Source organism: Dama dama, chromosome 5 (genome assembly GCF_033118175.1).
Source record: "Dama dama isolate Ldn47 chromosome 5, ASM3311817v1, whole genome shotgun sequence".
In the NCBI taxonomy this organism is placed as follows: domain Eukaryota; kingdom Metazoa; phylum Chordata; class Mammalia; order Artiodactyla; family Cervidae; genus Dama; species Dama dama.
The window spans coordinates 64,090,395-64,106,946 of NC_083685.1; the positions used below are offsets into that span (position 1 = coordinate 64,090,395).

The 16,552-nt window shown below is 40.8% G+C and overlaps 1 non-coding gene across 1 annotated transcript; it reads right to left on the reverse strand.

The window, feature by feature from the left end:
• Nucleotides 1-16,042: 16,042 nt before the first annotated feature.
• LOC133058081 (U6 spliceosomal RNA) lies at nt 16,043-16,148 on the reverse strand. Its single transcript, XR_009693205.1, has one exon. It is a non-coding gene; the product is annotated as a U6 spliceosomal RNA (small nuclear RNA).
• Nucleotides 16,149-16,552: the final 404 nt, after the last annotated feature.

The window sequence follows — 16,552 nt, forward strand, 5'->3', positions numbered from 1 at the left end:
ATGTTTGCCATGATGAAATAATGTTGGGTTGAAAGAAGAGAATGAATAGGAAATGGTAGGATTCTGAACTGGCACAAATATTCACTCATTTATTCTTTGACCAATTGGTCCCTCTCTGATTGAGCACTGGACTGGGAGCCATGCAAGAAATCTCAGACTGGAGAGAGATTATCCAGCTGGATTGGAAGAAGCAAGAAGTCATGCTGTGAGAGGAAGGCCTCTGAGAGCTTAGACTGACCTGTGATTATTAGCTAGAGAAAAAACAGGAACCTCAGCCCTACTACTGTAAGGAATGGAATTCTGTTACCAACTGTGTGACCTCAGAAGACAATCTCAAGCCTAGCATGAGACGGGAGCCTCTGCCAGCACCTTGACTTCAGAGCAGAGGATGCAAGACACACACAAGATGTGTGTCTTGTCCTTGACACACAGACACTTTGATATAGTAGATTTGTGATGTTTTATGCCACTAGGTTTGTAGTAATTTATCACACAGTAATGGAACACTGATAGAGCGTACTTGGGTACTTGGTTACGTCACTTAATTTTTCTGAAATGTCTTCGTCTTTGGTTTTGGTTGATCTCTAAAATTGGTGTTCCTTTTAGGTTTATTGTAAGAATCACATGAGATAAGGTATCTAAAAGTGTTAATAAAGAATCAAGTTACCAACACTGATAAAAAGGATTATTAATAACAGGCAGGAATGCCATAAATTAACATTGAAGGGAAAAACAAGGAAGTAAGCATTTGTTTTTAAAATGTGTATCTAATTAGGATTTATTTTTAGAAATCATTCTGGTCTTCCCTGCTATTTAATGAACTATTTTTTCCTCCTTAGCAATCTGAGTTAGTAAGGCCTTCTGGCAGGAGATTCAGTGTGATTCTAGGGGAAGCAAACCAAAATGTTTCCAAGGTGGATTGCATTATGTAGTTTATTCCTATTTAAAAAGTAACTGCAAGAAGGTTCTGAAGATATCTGTCCTCCAGTTGATGCAAATTCCACATCATGCTGGAGTTGCCTTCACAGCGAAAATAAGAATTGGCCCAAAGACTTAAGAACAAGGCAACACCAACAGAAACTGTCAGTGTCATTGTCACATATTATTTGAATGACTTTTTAATTTGTAAAATCCTCTAAGGCTTTGTCTATTTGACTGACCTTGGGAATCCCCAGGGGTCTACAGACCCCACTTTGAGAAACTTCCGCCCTGCAGAGTCCAATGCCACAAGAGACATCAAGTAGGAATGATCTGGAGTCCCCTTTTTTTTAACTTTCAATTTTATATTGGAGTATAGCCAATTAACAATGTTGTGACAATTTCAAGTGAATAGCAAAGGGATTCAGCCATATACATACACATATCCATTCTCCCCCAAACTCCCCTCCTCTCCACGCTGCTACATAACATTGAACAGAGTGCCCTGTGCTATATAGTAGGTCCTCATTGGTTATCCATTTTATTTTTTTTTAATTTATTTTTAATTGGAGGATACTTGCTTACTCTTTGGACGGAAAGTTTTGACCAACCTAGAAAGCATATTAAAAAGCAGAGACATCACTTTGTCAACAAAGGTCCGTCTAGTCAAGGCTATGATTTTTCAAGTGGTCATGTATGGATGTGAGAGTTGGACTATAAAGAAAGCTGAGTGCCGAAGAATTGATGCTGTTGAACTGTGGGGTTGGAGAAGACTCTTGAGAGTCCCTTGGACTGCAAGGAGATCCAACCAGTCCATCCTAAAGGGGATCAGTGGGTGTGAATTGGTAGGACTGATTTTGAAGCTGAAACTCCAATACTTTGGCCACCTCATGCGAAGAGCTGACTCATTGGAAAAGACCCTGATGCTGGGAAGGCTTGGGGGCAGGAGGAGAAGGGGACGACAAAGAATTAGATGGTTGGATGGCATCACCGACTTGATGGACATGGGTTTGGGTAGACTCCAGGAGTTGGTGATGGACAGGGAGGCCTGGCGTGCTGTGGTTTATGGGGTCACAAGGAGTCGGACACAACTGAGCGACTGAACTGAACTGAACTGAACTGAATTGCTTTACAGTGTTTTGTTGATTTCTTCCATACAGCAATGTGAATCACCCATAAGTACGTATATGTCCCCTCCTTCTTGAACCTCCCTCCTACTCCCACCCCTTCCGACCCCGCTGGGCTCTCTCAGGGCACCAGGTTTAGCTCACGGCGTTATTTAGCAACTTCCCATTAGCTGTCCATTTCACATGTGGCAATGTATATGTCTCAACGCGACTCTCTCAATGTGTCCCCCCCCCTTCCCCTGCTGTGTCCACAAGTCCGTTCTCCATGTCCGCATCTCTACGCCTGTCCTGCAAATAGGTTCATCAGTACCATGTTTTTTAGATTCCATGTATATGCTTTACTATTGATAATTTGTCTTCCTTTTTCCAACTTACATCACTCTGTGTAACAGGCTCTATGTTGGTCCACCTCACTAGAACTGACTCAAACTCATTCCTTTTTATGACTGAATAATGTTTCATTGTATGCATGTATCACAATTTTTTTAATCCATTCATCTGTCAACAGACATCTAGGCTATGTCCATGCCCTGGCTATTGTAAATAGTGTTGCAATGAACCCTGAGGGTATCTTTCTGAATTATGATTTTCTCAGAGTATATACCCAGTAGTGGGGCTGCTGGGTCATATGGTAGTTTTATTCATAGTTTCTCAAGAAATCTCTGTATTGTTCTCCACAGTGACTGTATCAATTTACTTTCCCACTAACAATGCAAGAGGGTTCCCTTTCTCCATCCCCCCTCCAGCATGTGGATTTGTGGATTTTTTGATGATGGCCATTCTGATTTGTGTGAGGTGACACCTCACTGCAGTTTTAATTTGCATTTCTCTGATAATGAGCAAAGTTGAGCATCTTCTCATGTGTTTGTTGGCCATCTGTATGTCTTCTTTGGAGAAATGCCTGTTTAGGTCTTCTATTTTTTTTTTTATTGAATTGTTTGTTTTTCTGGTATTAAACTGCTTGTAAGTGACTCTACTACCCAAAGCAATCTACAGATTCAATGAAATATCAAATTACCAATGGCAATTTTCACAGAATTAGAACAAAATTTTTACAATTTGTATGGAAACACAGAAGACCCTGAAAGCCAAAGCAGTCTTGAGAAAGAAGAATGGAGCTGGAGGAATCAATCTTGCTGACTTCAGACTATACTACAAAGCTACAGTTATCAAGACAGTATGTCACTGGCACAAAAAAAGAAATATAGATCAATGGAACACGATAGAAAGCCCAGAAGTAAACCTGCACACCTATGGGCAACTTATCTTTGACATAGGAGCCAAGAATAAACAATGGAGAAAAGGCAGCCTCTTCAATAAGTGGTACTGGGAAAACTGGACAGCTGCATATGAAAGAATTAAATTAGAACACTTCCTAACACCATACACAAAAGTAAACTCAAAATGGGTTAAAGACCTAAATGTAAGGCCAGAAACTATAAAATTCTTAGAGGCAAATAGAGGCAGAACACTCTTTGACATAAGTTACAGCAAGATCCTCTTTGACCTACCTCCTAGAGTAATGGAAATAAAAACAAAAATAGACAATGGGACCTTATTAAACTTAAAATCATCTGCACAGCAAAGGAAGCTATCAACAAGATGAAAGGATAACTCCCAGAATGGGAGAAAATAATTGCAAATGAAACAACTGACAAAGGACTAATCTCCAAGATATGCAAGCAGCTCATGCAGCTCAATATCCATTTTTAATATAGTAGTATGCACATGTCAATCCCAGCCTCCCTAACTATCCTTTCCCCTATTCTTCTCCCAGTAACCATAAGTTTGTTTTCTAAGTCTGTGAGTCTATTTCTATTTTGTAAATAAACTCATTTGTGTCATTTCTTTTTAGATTCTGCATATAAGGCTGTCATATGATATTTCCATCTCAAGCCTTTTTGATTGTTAAATATCACAGAAGCAGCTCCAGAGAGTAAACACATTCTTGGAATAGAGGAGACCTTTCAGGGAACCTGTTTACATCAAAATAATAAGACTGATATAACTGCCTTTGTCTTGTCTGGACATTTGCCCTGATGTTGCAGAGAGAATTGTGGGTAAAGCTGCTAATTCCTTAGCACTAATTAAGGTAGTGGTACCAAACTGCCAGGAACTCACAGTAAAAAAAAAAAAAAAAAAAGCCTATTATATAGAGTGAAGTAAGCCAGAAAGGAAAACACCAATACAGTATACTAATGCATGTATATGGAATTTAGAAAGATGGTAACGATAACCCTGTATGTGAGACAGCAAGAGAGACACAGATGTATTGAACAGTCTTTTGGACTCTGTGGGAGAGGGCGAGGGCAGGATGATATGGGAGAATGGCATTGAAACATGTAAATTATCATATGTGAAATGAATCACCAGTTCAGGTTCAATGCATGAGACGGGGTGCTCGGGGCTGGTGCACTGGGATGACCCTGGGGGATGGGATGGGGAGGGAGGAGGGAGGGGGGTTCAGAATGGGGAACACATGTACACCCATGGCGGATTCAAGTCAATGTATGGCAAAACCACTACAATGTTGTAAAGTAAAATTAATTAATTAAAAAAATCAAAACCACTATAAAATCAAAGCCATTTTCATTTAAGAAAGTTTTTGGTGAAACAATAAAAATTATGAATTTTATTCATTCTCAACTCTTAAGTATATTCCTATTTAATATTCTGTGTGATTAAGTGGGAAGCAAGCATAAGACCTTGTGTTGCATATCAATTTGTGATGATTTTCTCAAGGAAAAACACTTATTTGAATTGTGAGTTAACTAGCTACTCCTCCCACCCCATGGATTCTCTTTCCTTTTTTTTTTTTTTTTTGAAAGAAGAACTAACTATGGCTATTCAGACCTGGTATTAGGCAGACATATTTTTTTCAAAATGAACTAAGTGAGCCTGTTACTTCAAGGTAAACAGCTGATGATATTTGCTGCCTTGGACAACATTCAAGTTTTCCAGCAAAAATTATTAATAGAAAAGTTAGAATTTTGGAAAAATCTGTTGACAGCTTTCCAATTCTTAAGGACTTTTCTGATAAACTCATGATGATACAATGACTGATTTTTCACAACTGTATAACAAAATGTGTTCATAAGTGAAAGACTAGAATGACATAGTGGGCCAACGTTTTCCAATTATAACACAATGTTCTAAAATCTGGCATGGGTAAAAGAGCCATTCAAAGTAGATTAATGGATCTACTATAACTGTAGAAAAAGTTCATGGGCTGCCGTACAGAAACAGTTATAGATACAGAGCACAAGCAGATGGTTGCCAGAGAGGAGGGAATGGGGTGAGGATAAAAAAAGATGAAGAAGATTGAGAGGTACAAACTTTTAGTTGCAAAACAAATGAGTCATGGGTATGAAATGTACAGTGTATAGCATATAGTCAATAACTATGTAATATCTTTGTATGGTGACATATTATAACTAGATTTATTGTGGGTATCATTTTGAAATGTGTATAAATATTGAATCACTATTTTGTGTAACAAAAACTAATCTAGTGTTGTAGGTCAATTATACTTTAAAACAAAAAACAGATTCTTAGAAAAAGTGTTCAGATTTGTGTTTACTAAAGGCAGAGGGAACTGAAGGAAAGCAGTCAAAATGTACAAACTTCCAGGTATAAGTACTAAGGATGTAATGCACAACATGACAAATGTAATTAACACTGCTGCATGTTGCATATGAAAGCTGCTATGAGAATAATTCCTAAGAGTTCTCCTCTTAGGATAAAAAAATTTTATCCTCTATTTCTTTAATTTGGTGTCTGTATAAGGCAACAGATGTTCACTAAACTTATTGTGTAAGTCAAGTCGTTATGCAGTACATTTCAAACTTATATAATACTGTATGTCAATTATATCTCAATTAAATTATAAGAAAAATTGTACTGTGGAAAAAAATATGTCTCTAAAAATATAATTTTTTGTAATTATGTAAAAAAGTTAATGGATATGTTTTCATCCCGTACAGCACAACTTTTAAGATACTACCTCTTGTTGAGTTTTGGTGTAGTATCAAAGAAGAATATCCTTAATTACATGGAAAGGTTATTGAAATATTCTTTTCCAACTACATATCTCTGTGAGGTTAAATTTTCTTTATATACATCAACCAAAAAAGTTATCACAACAGAAAAGAGAATCCAGCTATCTTTTGTTAATCTGGACATGAAGGAGATTTATAAAAATGTGACATAATGCCACTCTTACGTATTTTCATTTTGTTTTGGAAAGTAAAATTATTTTTCATTAAAATATGTTATTTATATTAACCTATAGTGGGTTTGTTATTGTTATTTTTCAGTTGAGTTCTTTTTTAGTGGCTTAATAAATGAATAGTGTTTAAATCTCTATTTTAATTCCTAATGTGACAGACATTGTAGATACAATCCACATAAACAAAGCCTCTTTGAGATCTATGGTAAGCTGAGTCATAGCTCCCTAAACTTGTCAACATCCTTAAGTGGTTAGTAGACATGGTGATCATTTCATAGTGTATTTAAATGTTGACTCATTACGCTATAAACTGAAACTAACGTAATATTGTGTGCCAAGTGTACTTCAGTTAAGAAAATAAGAGAGTGGGACACGTTGAGAGAGTGGCATTGACATATATACACTACCATGTATAAAACTGACATCTATTGGGAAGCTGTTGTGTAACAGAGAGCTCAGCCTGGTGTTCTGTGATGACCTAGATGGGTAAGATAGGTGGATGGGGGTGGGAGGGAGGCTCCAGAGGGAGGAGAGATATGTATACTTACAGCTGATTCATGTTGTACAGGAGAAATCAACACAACATTGTAAAGCAATAATCCCCCAATTAAACATTTTTTTAAAGTCTGCAAAAAAAAAAAGAAAGAAAATACAGTTTAAAAAGTTATTCACATCCTAATCCTTAGAGCCCCAAAATATTACTTTATATGGCAAAGAGAACTTTACCAATGTGATTAAATCAAGGACCTTGTGATAATCTCCATTATTTCAATCAGCTGGATAAGGCTGATATAATCATGTAGATCCTTATAAAAGAGAGTTGGCAGAGGAAGTAGTAGGAGATGATGACAAACTGGAGATTTTTCCTCACATTTTCCATGTGAGGAAGGGATCATGAGTCAAGGAATGAGTCAAGAAACTGCAAGAAACAAGGAAACAGACTCTCCTCAGAGCCTTTAGAGGCATCAGTGCTGTTGACACTTTAACCCAGTAAGACCAATTTTGGGTTTCTGACCTTCAAAACTGTAAGGTAATAAAATTTCAGTGTCTTATACTAAATTTGTGGTAATTTGTTACAACAGAAATAAGGAAATGGAGTCCTCAGTAATTTTTAAGTGTTGTCCTGAGACGAAAGGTTTGAGAGCCACTACTCAAAGGCCTGGATGTTCATTGGAAAGACAGATGGTGAAGCTAAAACTACAATACTTTGGCCACTTGATGTGAAGAAGTGACTCATGGAAAAGACTGTGATGCTTGGAAAGATTGAAGGCAAGAGGAGAAGGGGACAACAGAGGATGAGGCAACTCACTGGAATAAGAGACTGGGCAGTGTAGAGTAGCCAAACACTTCCCCAGGTCCAGAGGGGTCTTCATGTGAGACTGAACCCATATAACTTTCAGTTCAGTTCAGTCTCTCAGTCATCTCTGACTCTTTGTGATCCTGTGGACTGTAGCACACCAGGCTTCCCTGTTCATCACCAACTCCCAGAGCTTGCTCAAACTCATGTCCCTCATGTTGGGGATGTGATCAAATCATCTCATCCTCTATCATCCCCTTCTCCTCCTGCCTTCAATCTTTCCCACCATCAAGGTCTTTTCCAATGAGTCAGTACTTTGCAACAGGTAGCCAAAGTATTGGAGCTTCAGCATCAGCCCTTCCAATGAATACTGAGGACTGATTTCCTTTAGGATTGATTGGTCTGATCTCCTTGCTGTCCAAGGACTCTCTAGAGTCTTCTCCAATACCACAGTTCAAAAGCATCAATTCTTCAGCATTCAGCTTTCTTTATGGTCCAGCTCTCAAATCCATACATGACCACTGGTAGAACCATAGCTTTGACTAGACGGACCTTTGTTGGTAAAGTAATGTCTCTGCTTTTTAATATGCTGACTAGGTTGGTCACAGCTTTCCTTCCAAGGAGCAAACGTCTTTTAATTTCATGGCTGCAGTCACCATCTTCAGTGATTTTGGAGCCCAAAAATGTAAAGTCTCTCACTGTTTCCATTGTTTCCCCATCTATTTTCCATGAAGTGATGGGACCGGATGACATCATCTTCATTTTTTGAATGTTGAGTTTTAAGCCAACTTTTTCACTCTTGTCTTTCACTTTCATCAAGAGACTCTTTAGTTCCTCTTTGCTTTCTTCCATAAGGGTGGTGTCATCTGCATATCAGAAGTTATTGATATTTCTCCCTGCAATCTTGATTCCAGCTGGTGCTTCATCCAGTCCGGCATTTTGCATGATGTACTCTGCATATAAATTAAATAAGTGAGGTGACAATGTACAGCCTTGACATATTCCTTTTCCTATTTGGAACCGGTCTATTGTTTCATGGCCAGTTCTAACTGTTGCTTCTTGACCTGCATACAGATTTCTCAGGAGGCAGGTAAGCTGATCTGGTATTCCCACCTCTTGAAGAAGTTTCCACAGTTTGTTGTGATCCACACAGTCGAAGGCTTTAGCATAGTCAATGAAGCAGAAGTAGATGTTTTTCTGAAATTCTCTTGCTTTTTCTATGATCCAGTGGATGTTGGCAATTTGATCTCTGGTTTTTCTGTATTTTCTAAATCCAGCTTGAACATCTGGAAGTTTTTTGTTCATGAACTGTTGAATACTAAGCTTGGAGAATTTTGATAATCTTGAGCTCCTTCAGAACTGGGAACAGAAGAATGTGCTTTGTAATTATATACAAATAAAGGAATTAGTAAGTCAATGGGCTCCTTACTCTTTGTCACTTAAACATAATATAATTTATGGAGTTCCTGCTCAATGCCAAACACTGTGAGGTCATTCAGCACTGTCACCTCTATCACACATAATTGCATTGCAAGGCAGGTCCAGAAGGATCAAGGAACTGACCTGAGACACACAGCTATTAGGTTGGTGCAAATGTAACTGTGGTTTTGGACCATGAATTTTAAATCAAACTAGGCTCAAACACATCTTTAGTATTCAAATAGGAAACATTACAATCAACACATTTTTGCCAATGAAAGATAAATTTGTTTATTCCTGTAGCATAAAAATCTGTGCCTCAGGATTCAGTGAAATCTTGGAAAGCATTTTCTGCCTCATGCTGGTTGTGGAAGCATTTTCCTTGCAAAAAGTTATGATGCTTGAAGAAGTGGTCATCAGTTGACAAGAGGTCAAGAGGTGGATGAGGCAAAACCTCATTAATTCATTGGGCTTTTGAAGCATTAGTTGTGGAACATGCAGTCAGGCACTGTAGTGCAGCCCTTTCTGATGACCAATGCTGGCTGCAGGCTGCAGGCTTTGCAGTTTTTGGTGCATCTCATCGATCTGCAAAGCATACTTCTCAGATGTAATGGTTTCTCCAGGATTCAGAAAGCCATAGTTGATCAGACTGACAGCAGACCACCAAACAGTGATCATGACATTTTTCTGGTGAATATTTGGCTTCAGGAAGTGCTTTGGAGTTTCTTCTCAGTCCAGCCACTGAGCTGGTCATTGCCTGTTGTCATATAAAATCTACTTTTCATCATATGTCACAATCTGATAGAGAAATGATTTGTTCTCGTTGTGTAGCATGAGAAGATGACACTTCAAAATGATGATTTTTTTTTTTTTTTATTTGCAGTCCGCTCATGAGGAACCCACTTATCAAGCTTTTTCACCTTTCCAATTTGCTTCAAATGCCCATAGAATGTCACCATTGAGTTCTTGGGCAACTTCTTGAGTAGTTCTAAGAGGATCAGTTTTAATGACGCTCTCACTTGGTCTTTGTCAACTTCTGATGGCCAGCCACTACGCCCCTCATCTTCAAGGCTCTTGTCTCCTTTGTGAAACTTTTTGGACCACCACTGCACTGTACATTTGTTAGCAGCTCCTGGGCCAAATGCATTGTTGTCTCCACTGCTTTATGACCCATTTTGAACTCAAATTAAAAACTGAATTTGTTTTTTGTCTAACATCATTTCCATAGTCTAAAATAAATATCAAATACACAGGAAGTAATAAGTCATTAGTGAAAAAAACATAAAGTGAGAAATGCAGTTACAAATGATGTATAATAAAACCACATTTATTTAAGAATGTATTCCAGTATTAAATGGCCATGTTCAACAATGCAAAGCCACAATACTTTTGCACCAACCTAATAGTAGGTGGCAGAGTCATGTTTTGAGTCTGTATCAGTCTGGCCCCAAACCCATGTCCTTTCTTCCATGGATTTGGATGAAATTCCTCAATGTCAAATAGGCAGTAACCTACAGGTGGTATGTATGTATTCCATCACCACTATTTTTTTTCCAGCCCCCAAGTAAGGATGAATCTAGCTATCAGATAAGATTTGGTCAACAGCCCTGGGTGGGCATGGGTAGACACAAAGGTGAATGGGGAATTAACATTTCCCAAGCACTTACTGTGATCCTCAGTGTTTTCATTTCACCGGGCATTACATCTTCTGTGTTGGCAAAAAACTCTTAGGCAATTGATCCACAAAGTGACTAGTGTTCATGTGGATGCATTTCTTTCCCTCAGATTTTAAATGAAAGGAAGAGATAAGTTCATAGTAAGGAAACAATGGCTCAGTTGCTTGTGTCTCTGTGACAAGCATTATCTAATACAATTTACCAGAAATTGTTATCATTATCACTTGTCTTCTGGCCGCAGTGTAGAGACTTCAGAATAGAGTGTTACCATGGTGCCTCCGATCCTGAGCATTTTTTCCTTTTGTTCTGTTTCATTGGTAAATATTTTCTTGCTTTATCCTTAACCTAAAATAAAACAGCAGAGGACTGACCTGTTCTGAAGTGACCTTTGGTAGTTTCTCTACTGTTGGGTGCCTGATAAGTTCATTAAGCTTCTTATTAATTAACTTAAATAATTAGCTTTGATATGGCCCTACCCAATGGTTATTACCTTGGCTATGGACTGTTAACTCAGCCTGTCAATCAGAAAACGTACTGACACTGCCAAGGAGCAACTTGACCCTGTTGGGAAAGAAATAGAGAGCCTCTCCAACTGCCTTTATCTTGGGGACAGCAGAGCTCCAGAAACAGAGGAATGCTCTGCGTCCAACCTCTTCACGTCCAAACTTCTGGCTTTCTTAAGGTATGTCTGTTTTTAATGAGGCATTGGCAGACTGAGTCATCTTGTCTTAATTTAAATCATATTCCAAAAGACAGATCTGGTTTTTAAAAAATTTCGACAGATTTCGGAGATCTTTTTTTTTTTTTTTCTTTTAAAGGAACCATTCCTCTTTTAGAAAGAAGGATTCATGAGAGCCATCGGTGGTAAATCAGTGTCTGTACTAGAATCGTCTTTCAAAGAAAATGTTTGCAACCCCACACTCACTGGGGTTGCTCACACCCAGAGACTCTGACCGCCCTGTGAGGGCACAGGCAGAACCAGCCCACGAGTAATGAACGTGGGCTTAAAAGCAGCACGGAGCTCTCTCTAGCCACAACGCCTCACTAATAAGTTTTAGAGCTGCTGGATGTCACATGCAGGGGAGATGAAACTTGTCAGCTAATTTGGCTTTTAATATGCGAGCATCCTGACTGCTCTGAGGTTTTTCTGTAGCCGAATTGCCTCACCTGTTAAATCTGTAACGTATTTAGGAAGTTTCACTTTACATGTTTAGAAAGATGGCCTTGAAGACTGCTGGGTGCTTTAGCAGGAGAGCCATGGAGGAGCATCCAGGAGCCAGGGGTTAGCCCCGAAGCTGTGTGCCGGGGGTGGGGAGGTCCTGTGCCAGTGGCCGGGGAGCCAGATCCCCTCCCTTGGAGGACTGGATGAATTTCTGTGCAGGGCTTCAGAATTAAAAAAAAAAAATTCCTAAATGCTGATATTTTTAGTTCCCACTCACTCCTTGACTATGAATAGGAATGTGATTGAAATTTCCACCAGTCTTCAAAGCAGACTTACCTTTAAAGCAAATGCCAAGGGTTTGAAAACTCACTCAAGATGGAATAATATTCATGAAAACAGGGAAGGCCTTAAAAAAAGAACCAAAGAAAACAAAAGCCTTCATTCTTCAGCAGAGTTGGATTAAGGACCCACGGTCCCCCTACTTGTGACCTTGCATGGGGACCACCCCCAGCCTGAAAGGGGGCGCACCGTGGGGCAGAGGGAGCCTGTCTGAAGCCCCGTGGACCCCAGGCCTCAGCTCCCTTCCGGGTAATTGGAGCACCTGCAAAACCCACGTGGCACTGCAGGAGATGCGATGTGGGGGACTCAGGTACACTCTTGTCGTCTTTCAGCACTAGGGACTGGAGGAGGCAGGGACAGAGAAGGACAGGAAGACGGGGGAAGGGGGAGACAAACTCAGAGGATGAAAACAGAAAAACCAAAACATGCATGCAGAGCAAAGCCTTGCCAATGGAGCGCTAAAAAGGAAGGGTGGCTCAGAGCCCTTTTGGCCTTTATATACCCATCATCTCCAGGACAGCTGAGCGCCAACAATGGGCAGCCAAGGCAAGACACACCCTGTAAACTCTCATTACCTCTGCCCTTCTGAAGAAGTCACTCAAGAGCTCATCTTTGATGCCTGGGAAGCCAGCTAGGGACTTCTGATCAAGGCCATTTGAAAAAAAAAAAAGAAGAAGAAGAAGAAAATTGGAGGGTGGGGGAGATCATAAATAATGAATCTCACGAACATCAGATACATTACTTTTCTTTTCTGAGTTACAGACAGGAGAAATTATCATATAGCATTTATTTAAGAATATAGGTGATGCTAGTGGTAAAGAACCCACCTGTCCATGCAGGAGACCCTGGGGATCTGGGTAGGATCTCTGGGTGAAGAAAATCCCCTGGAGGAGGAAATGGCAACCCACTCCAGGATTATTGCCTGGGGAAGCTCATAGACAGAGGACCCTGGAGGGCTATGGTCCATGGGGTCACAAAGAGTCAGACACAACTGAGAGATTTCATGCAGGCAGTAAGAATCTGGAACATATGAAAAAGTTGCAAACATCATCTAGAAGAAGCCCTCCTAAGAAATGGAATGAATGGTCTCGAGTTTCTCACACTCTTTGCATATCTTTATTTTCTCTGTCCTTCCAGAACCACACAATGAAATCCCAAGCTGGGATCAGATCTGCTGCCAACATGACTGGTTCCTACATCCGGTTTGCGCAAACTGTCGACATCCCTCCGTGTGGGGTCCCCTGTGATGTGTAATTTACAGCCTCTCATGTCAACTGGGCAGCTGTTGGCACTTTGCAGTCCCTTCCCTGAGCCTTGGTCTGCGTTACTGCCAGGATCCGCCCTGATTTTCAGCCCTCCCCAGGCCTCTCGGGTCCTGTCCTCCTCCTCCACCCAGTCCAGGGTTGACCTGCTACCCAGGCAGCCAGGGGAGAGCCCAGGGAAGAAGCCTCAGTCTTGGTGCCTTTGTCTCTCTTCACCACATCTAGTCTGCAAGGCCCTCTCTGAATCTGTCACCGTCCCTGCAGATACAGTCTAACCTCAGGTCCCTGTCACCTCTGGCCAGATGACTGCAGAAGTAATGGCTCTGAACTGTTGTCTCCTCCTCTCCTCTGGTCACTGTCTGGTCACCTCCAGGGCCTGTCTCGCAGGCTTTGTTCACCTTTTCAATGAGCCACCACTGTTGCAGTTAGCTTCTCCCCCAGAGCCTCACCTCGGTTCTCTTCCTTGGCTCCTCTGGTGCCTGCCCAAGGGTCCTGCACAGATGCACTTCCCATGGGACCTAGAAAGGTGGACACTCTTACCTGTGAGGGGTAAGAGCCCAAAAATGCACGCTCCCCTTACCCAGGGCCTGCCGCCTTAAGATCCTTGTGTTAATTTCTTCTTCTTCTTCTTCCCCATTTCTGCCTCTCATGCCACATCCCTGTTGTGGGATCTCTTCCCAAAGGAAAACACCTACAATCTCCACCCACAAGGGAGGTGCCCTCTGCCGGGTTAGCACACGGATGGGGTGGGGTGGGGAGGTGGTGCCAGGGGGTGGGGTCTGTGTGCAGTTAAGAGCGATTGAGTGAACAAATGGAATATCCTTAGGCACCTGGATTTCTTAATACAGAAAAAAAGCTCTAAGCCGCATGCTTTAATCCATGATATACTCCCCGGCTCGTCCATATTTTAGGCTAGTTAATTCCCCCTTGACAAGGATGTTACACACCTCACGGAGCTGGTTACTTAGCTGGTGCGTATTGGAGTATATTATGGCAATTTCGCAAGAGCAAAGATGACTTTAAGGAGAAGAAAACCCGAGTATCTTGTGAATCGACCTCAGCACTGGCTGTTCGCTCTCAAAGGTGAGCAGAGTAAGATGAATTAGAAAGCGTCCCTGCCTTCCTTTCGTCTCTTTCACTGTGAGGGGGCAATCTCTAGACTAATGAAATGCAAGCTGTGTCTGCGACATGGATCCAGAGCAGCAGGGGACACACTGGGCCGAGCGGAGTTACTCGATTTCTCCTGGCAACATCGATTCCATTTCTAGCTGTGATTAACCCCTCCCCCTCCCTCTCACCAATATCCCTCATCACCTCCGGAGGGGAACTCAGCTCTTATCACCAGCCTTGCTTTCTGAGTCACCACTCATTTTTCCCACCTGGGGTCTAACTAGAAGGCTTGACAAAAGATGAAGTAATTTATAGATACATTAGACCTTAACACCCTGGCTTTGGTCTTCCCTTCGGGTCTTAAGTGAGGCTGACTTTTCAGATTGGCTAGAAATGTAGTTCTTTTTCTTTCCTTTTGCAGTGTCTGGTGTCTCTCTTATTCCCTCTCCATTTGGGGACATGTTCTCTCTCCTACATACGCCTGTGTTTGGAACTTCTTTGGAGCAGTGCCTTTGTAGGATGCTTGCCAGCAGCACATACATTGAGGAAAAGCATTTTCTTTTTCAAGCTTTTTTTCTGTCCTGCTTTGCATCTAGGTGAAGGCACGTTGGATACCAAGCTGTGCCTTGGTACATGTATGTACATTTTAAAAAATGAAAATAGCTTTATATTCTGAGCAGTGTTTTAAAAATATATCCCCCAATTTTTGATAGTCCCCCCATCCACACAGGGTGCTGGTCCTCTCTCTGGAGTGTGGTTGGTCTGTACTAACTAGAGACTCACTTCTAATCAGCAGAAAGTGGTAGAAGTGATGCTCTTTGACCCCTGAGACCAGTACATACCAGGCGAGAAGCTTAGCCTTGCTTTCTCTCTTGGACCACTGGCTGGCGTTGGGTTTGGGGGTGGCTAGAACAGCCTCTCTCAAAGCTTCAGCCCCAGGCAACATTTCGGTTGAAATCTCAAGAGAGCCTCTAGTCCAGAGCCACGCAGTGTGGCTGCTCCCATGTTCCTGACTCATAGTAACTGTGTCAGGTAATAAATGCTGGTTGTTTTAAGCTGCTAAACTCTTTTAAGTGTAGCAACAGATAAATAATACACTCTGCCTTCAAGCTATTTCCTGTGGAGGCTAGAGGTGCTAAGACAATGTCTCTTTGTCACGTCAGAGTGACCAAGGCTGCTAAAACAAAGACTAAGGACAGGAGTTATTTAGGAATTCTCCATTTGAGAAACTCAGTTCAAAAACTGAGTATAACAGAACTGCATTTTAAAAATTTATACTCTCTTTTCCCCAAAAAGGCACAGTAATTCCAACAAAAATATATGCACAGAGCCATAAGTACAGATAGGAAATAGAAAATCAGGACCAAACCAAGGAAACGGTAATTATAAGCATAAGGACCCACATAATTGCCACAGTTGAATCTTAACCATGATCTGAGCTTCCTGGCAGTCATGGTGAAAGGGGGAACTTAGTAAGTTCTGTAATTTTTTTTTGTTTTTTTTTTAAAACATGGAACACTTCATTAATTTTTGTGTCATCCTTGTGCAGGGGCCATGCTAATCTTCTCTGTATCATTCCAGTATCATTTTTCTTATTGGAAAGGAAACAAAGGTTTTCCTAGAATCAAAATTTAAAACAAAGTTCTCATGTGGACTTAAATATGAATGCCGAAGTAGGTAGAGGATAAGACTCTCGGTCCTTCAGAGATATTGTGTTAGCTAAATTCATTTAGCTATTACTTGTGTTCTTTAGTAAAAGAGGCAGGAAAGAGTCAGAGCTCAGAGCAATGGTGAATTATAGAAAATAAAAGGAATTTCTTTGACCTCATGCTGCTGGGCCTTTTGAAAGTGGCATGTAAATGTCTGTGGAAATATTTTTGATCTGAGTTGAAGCCCTTGCTTTTCTTTCTCTTTTTCTGTTGGTATATATATAGCATGAAAGCACTTCTCGGGCCGCAATTTAAAATAGCCCAGTTTATCTCTCTGCTTATATTCCCGGTCTTGGTTTCGGTCT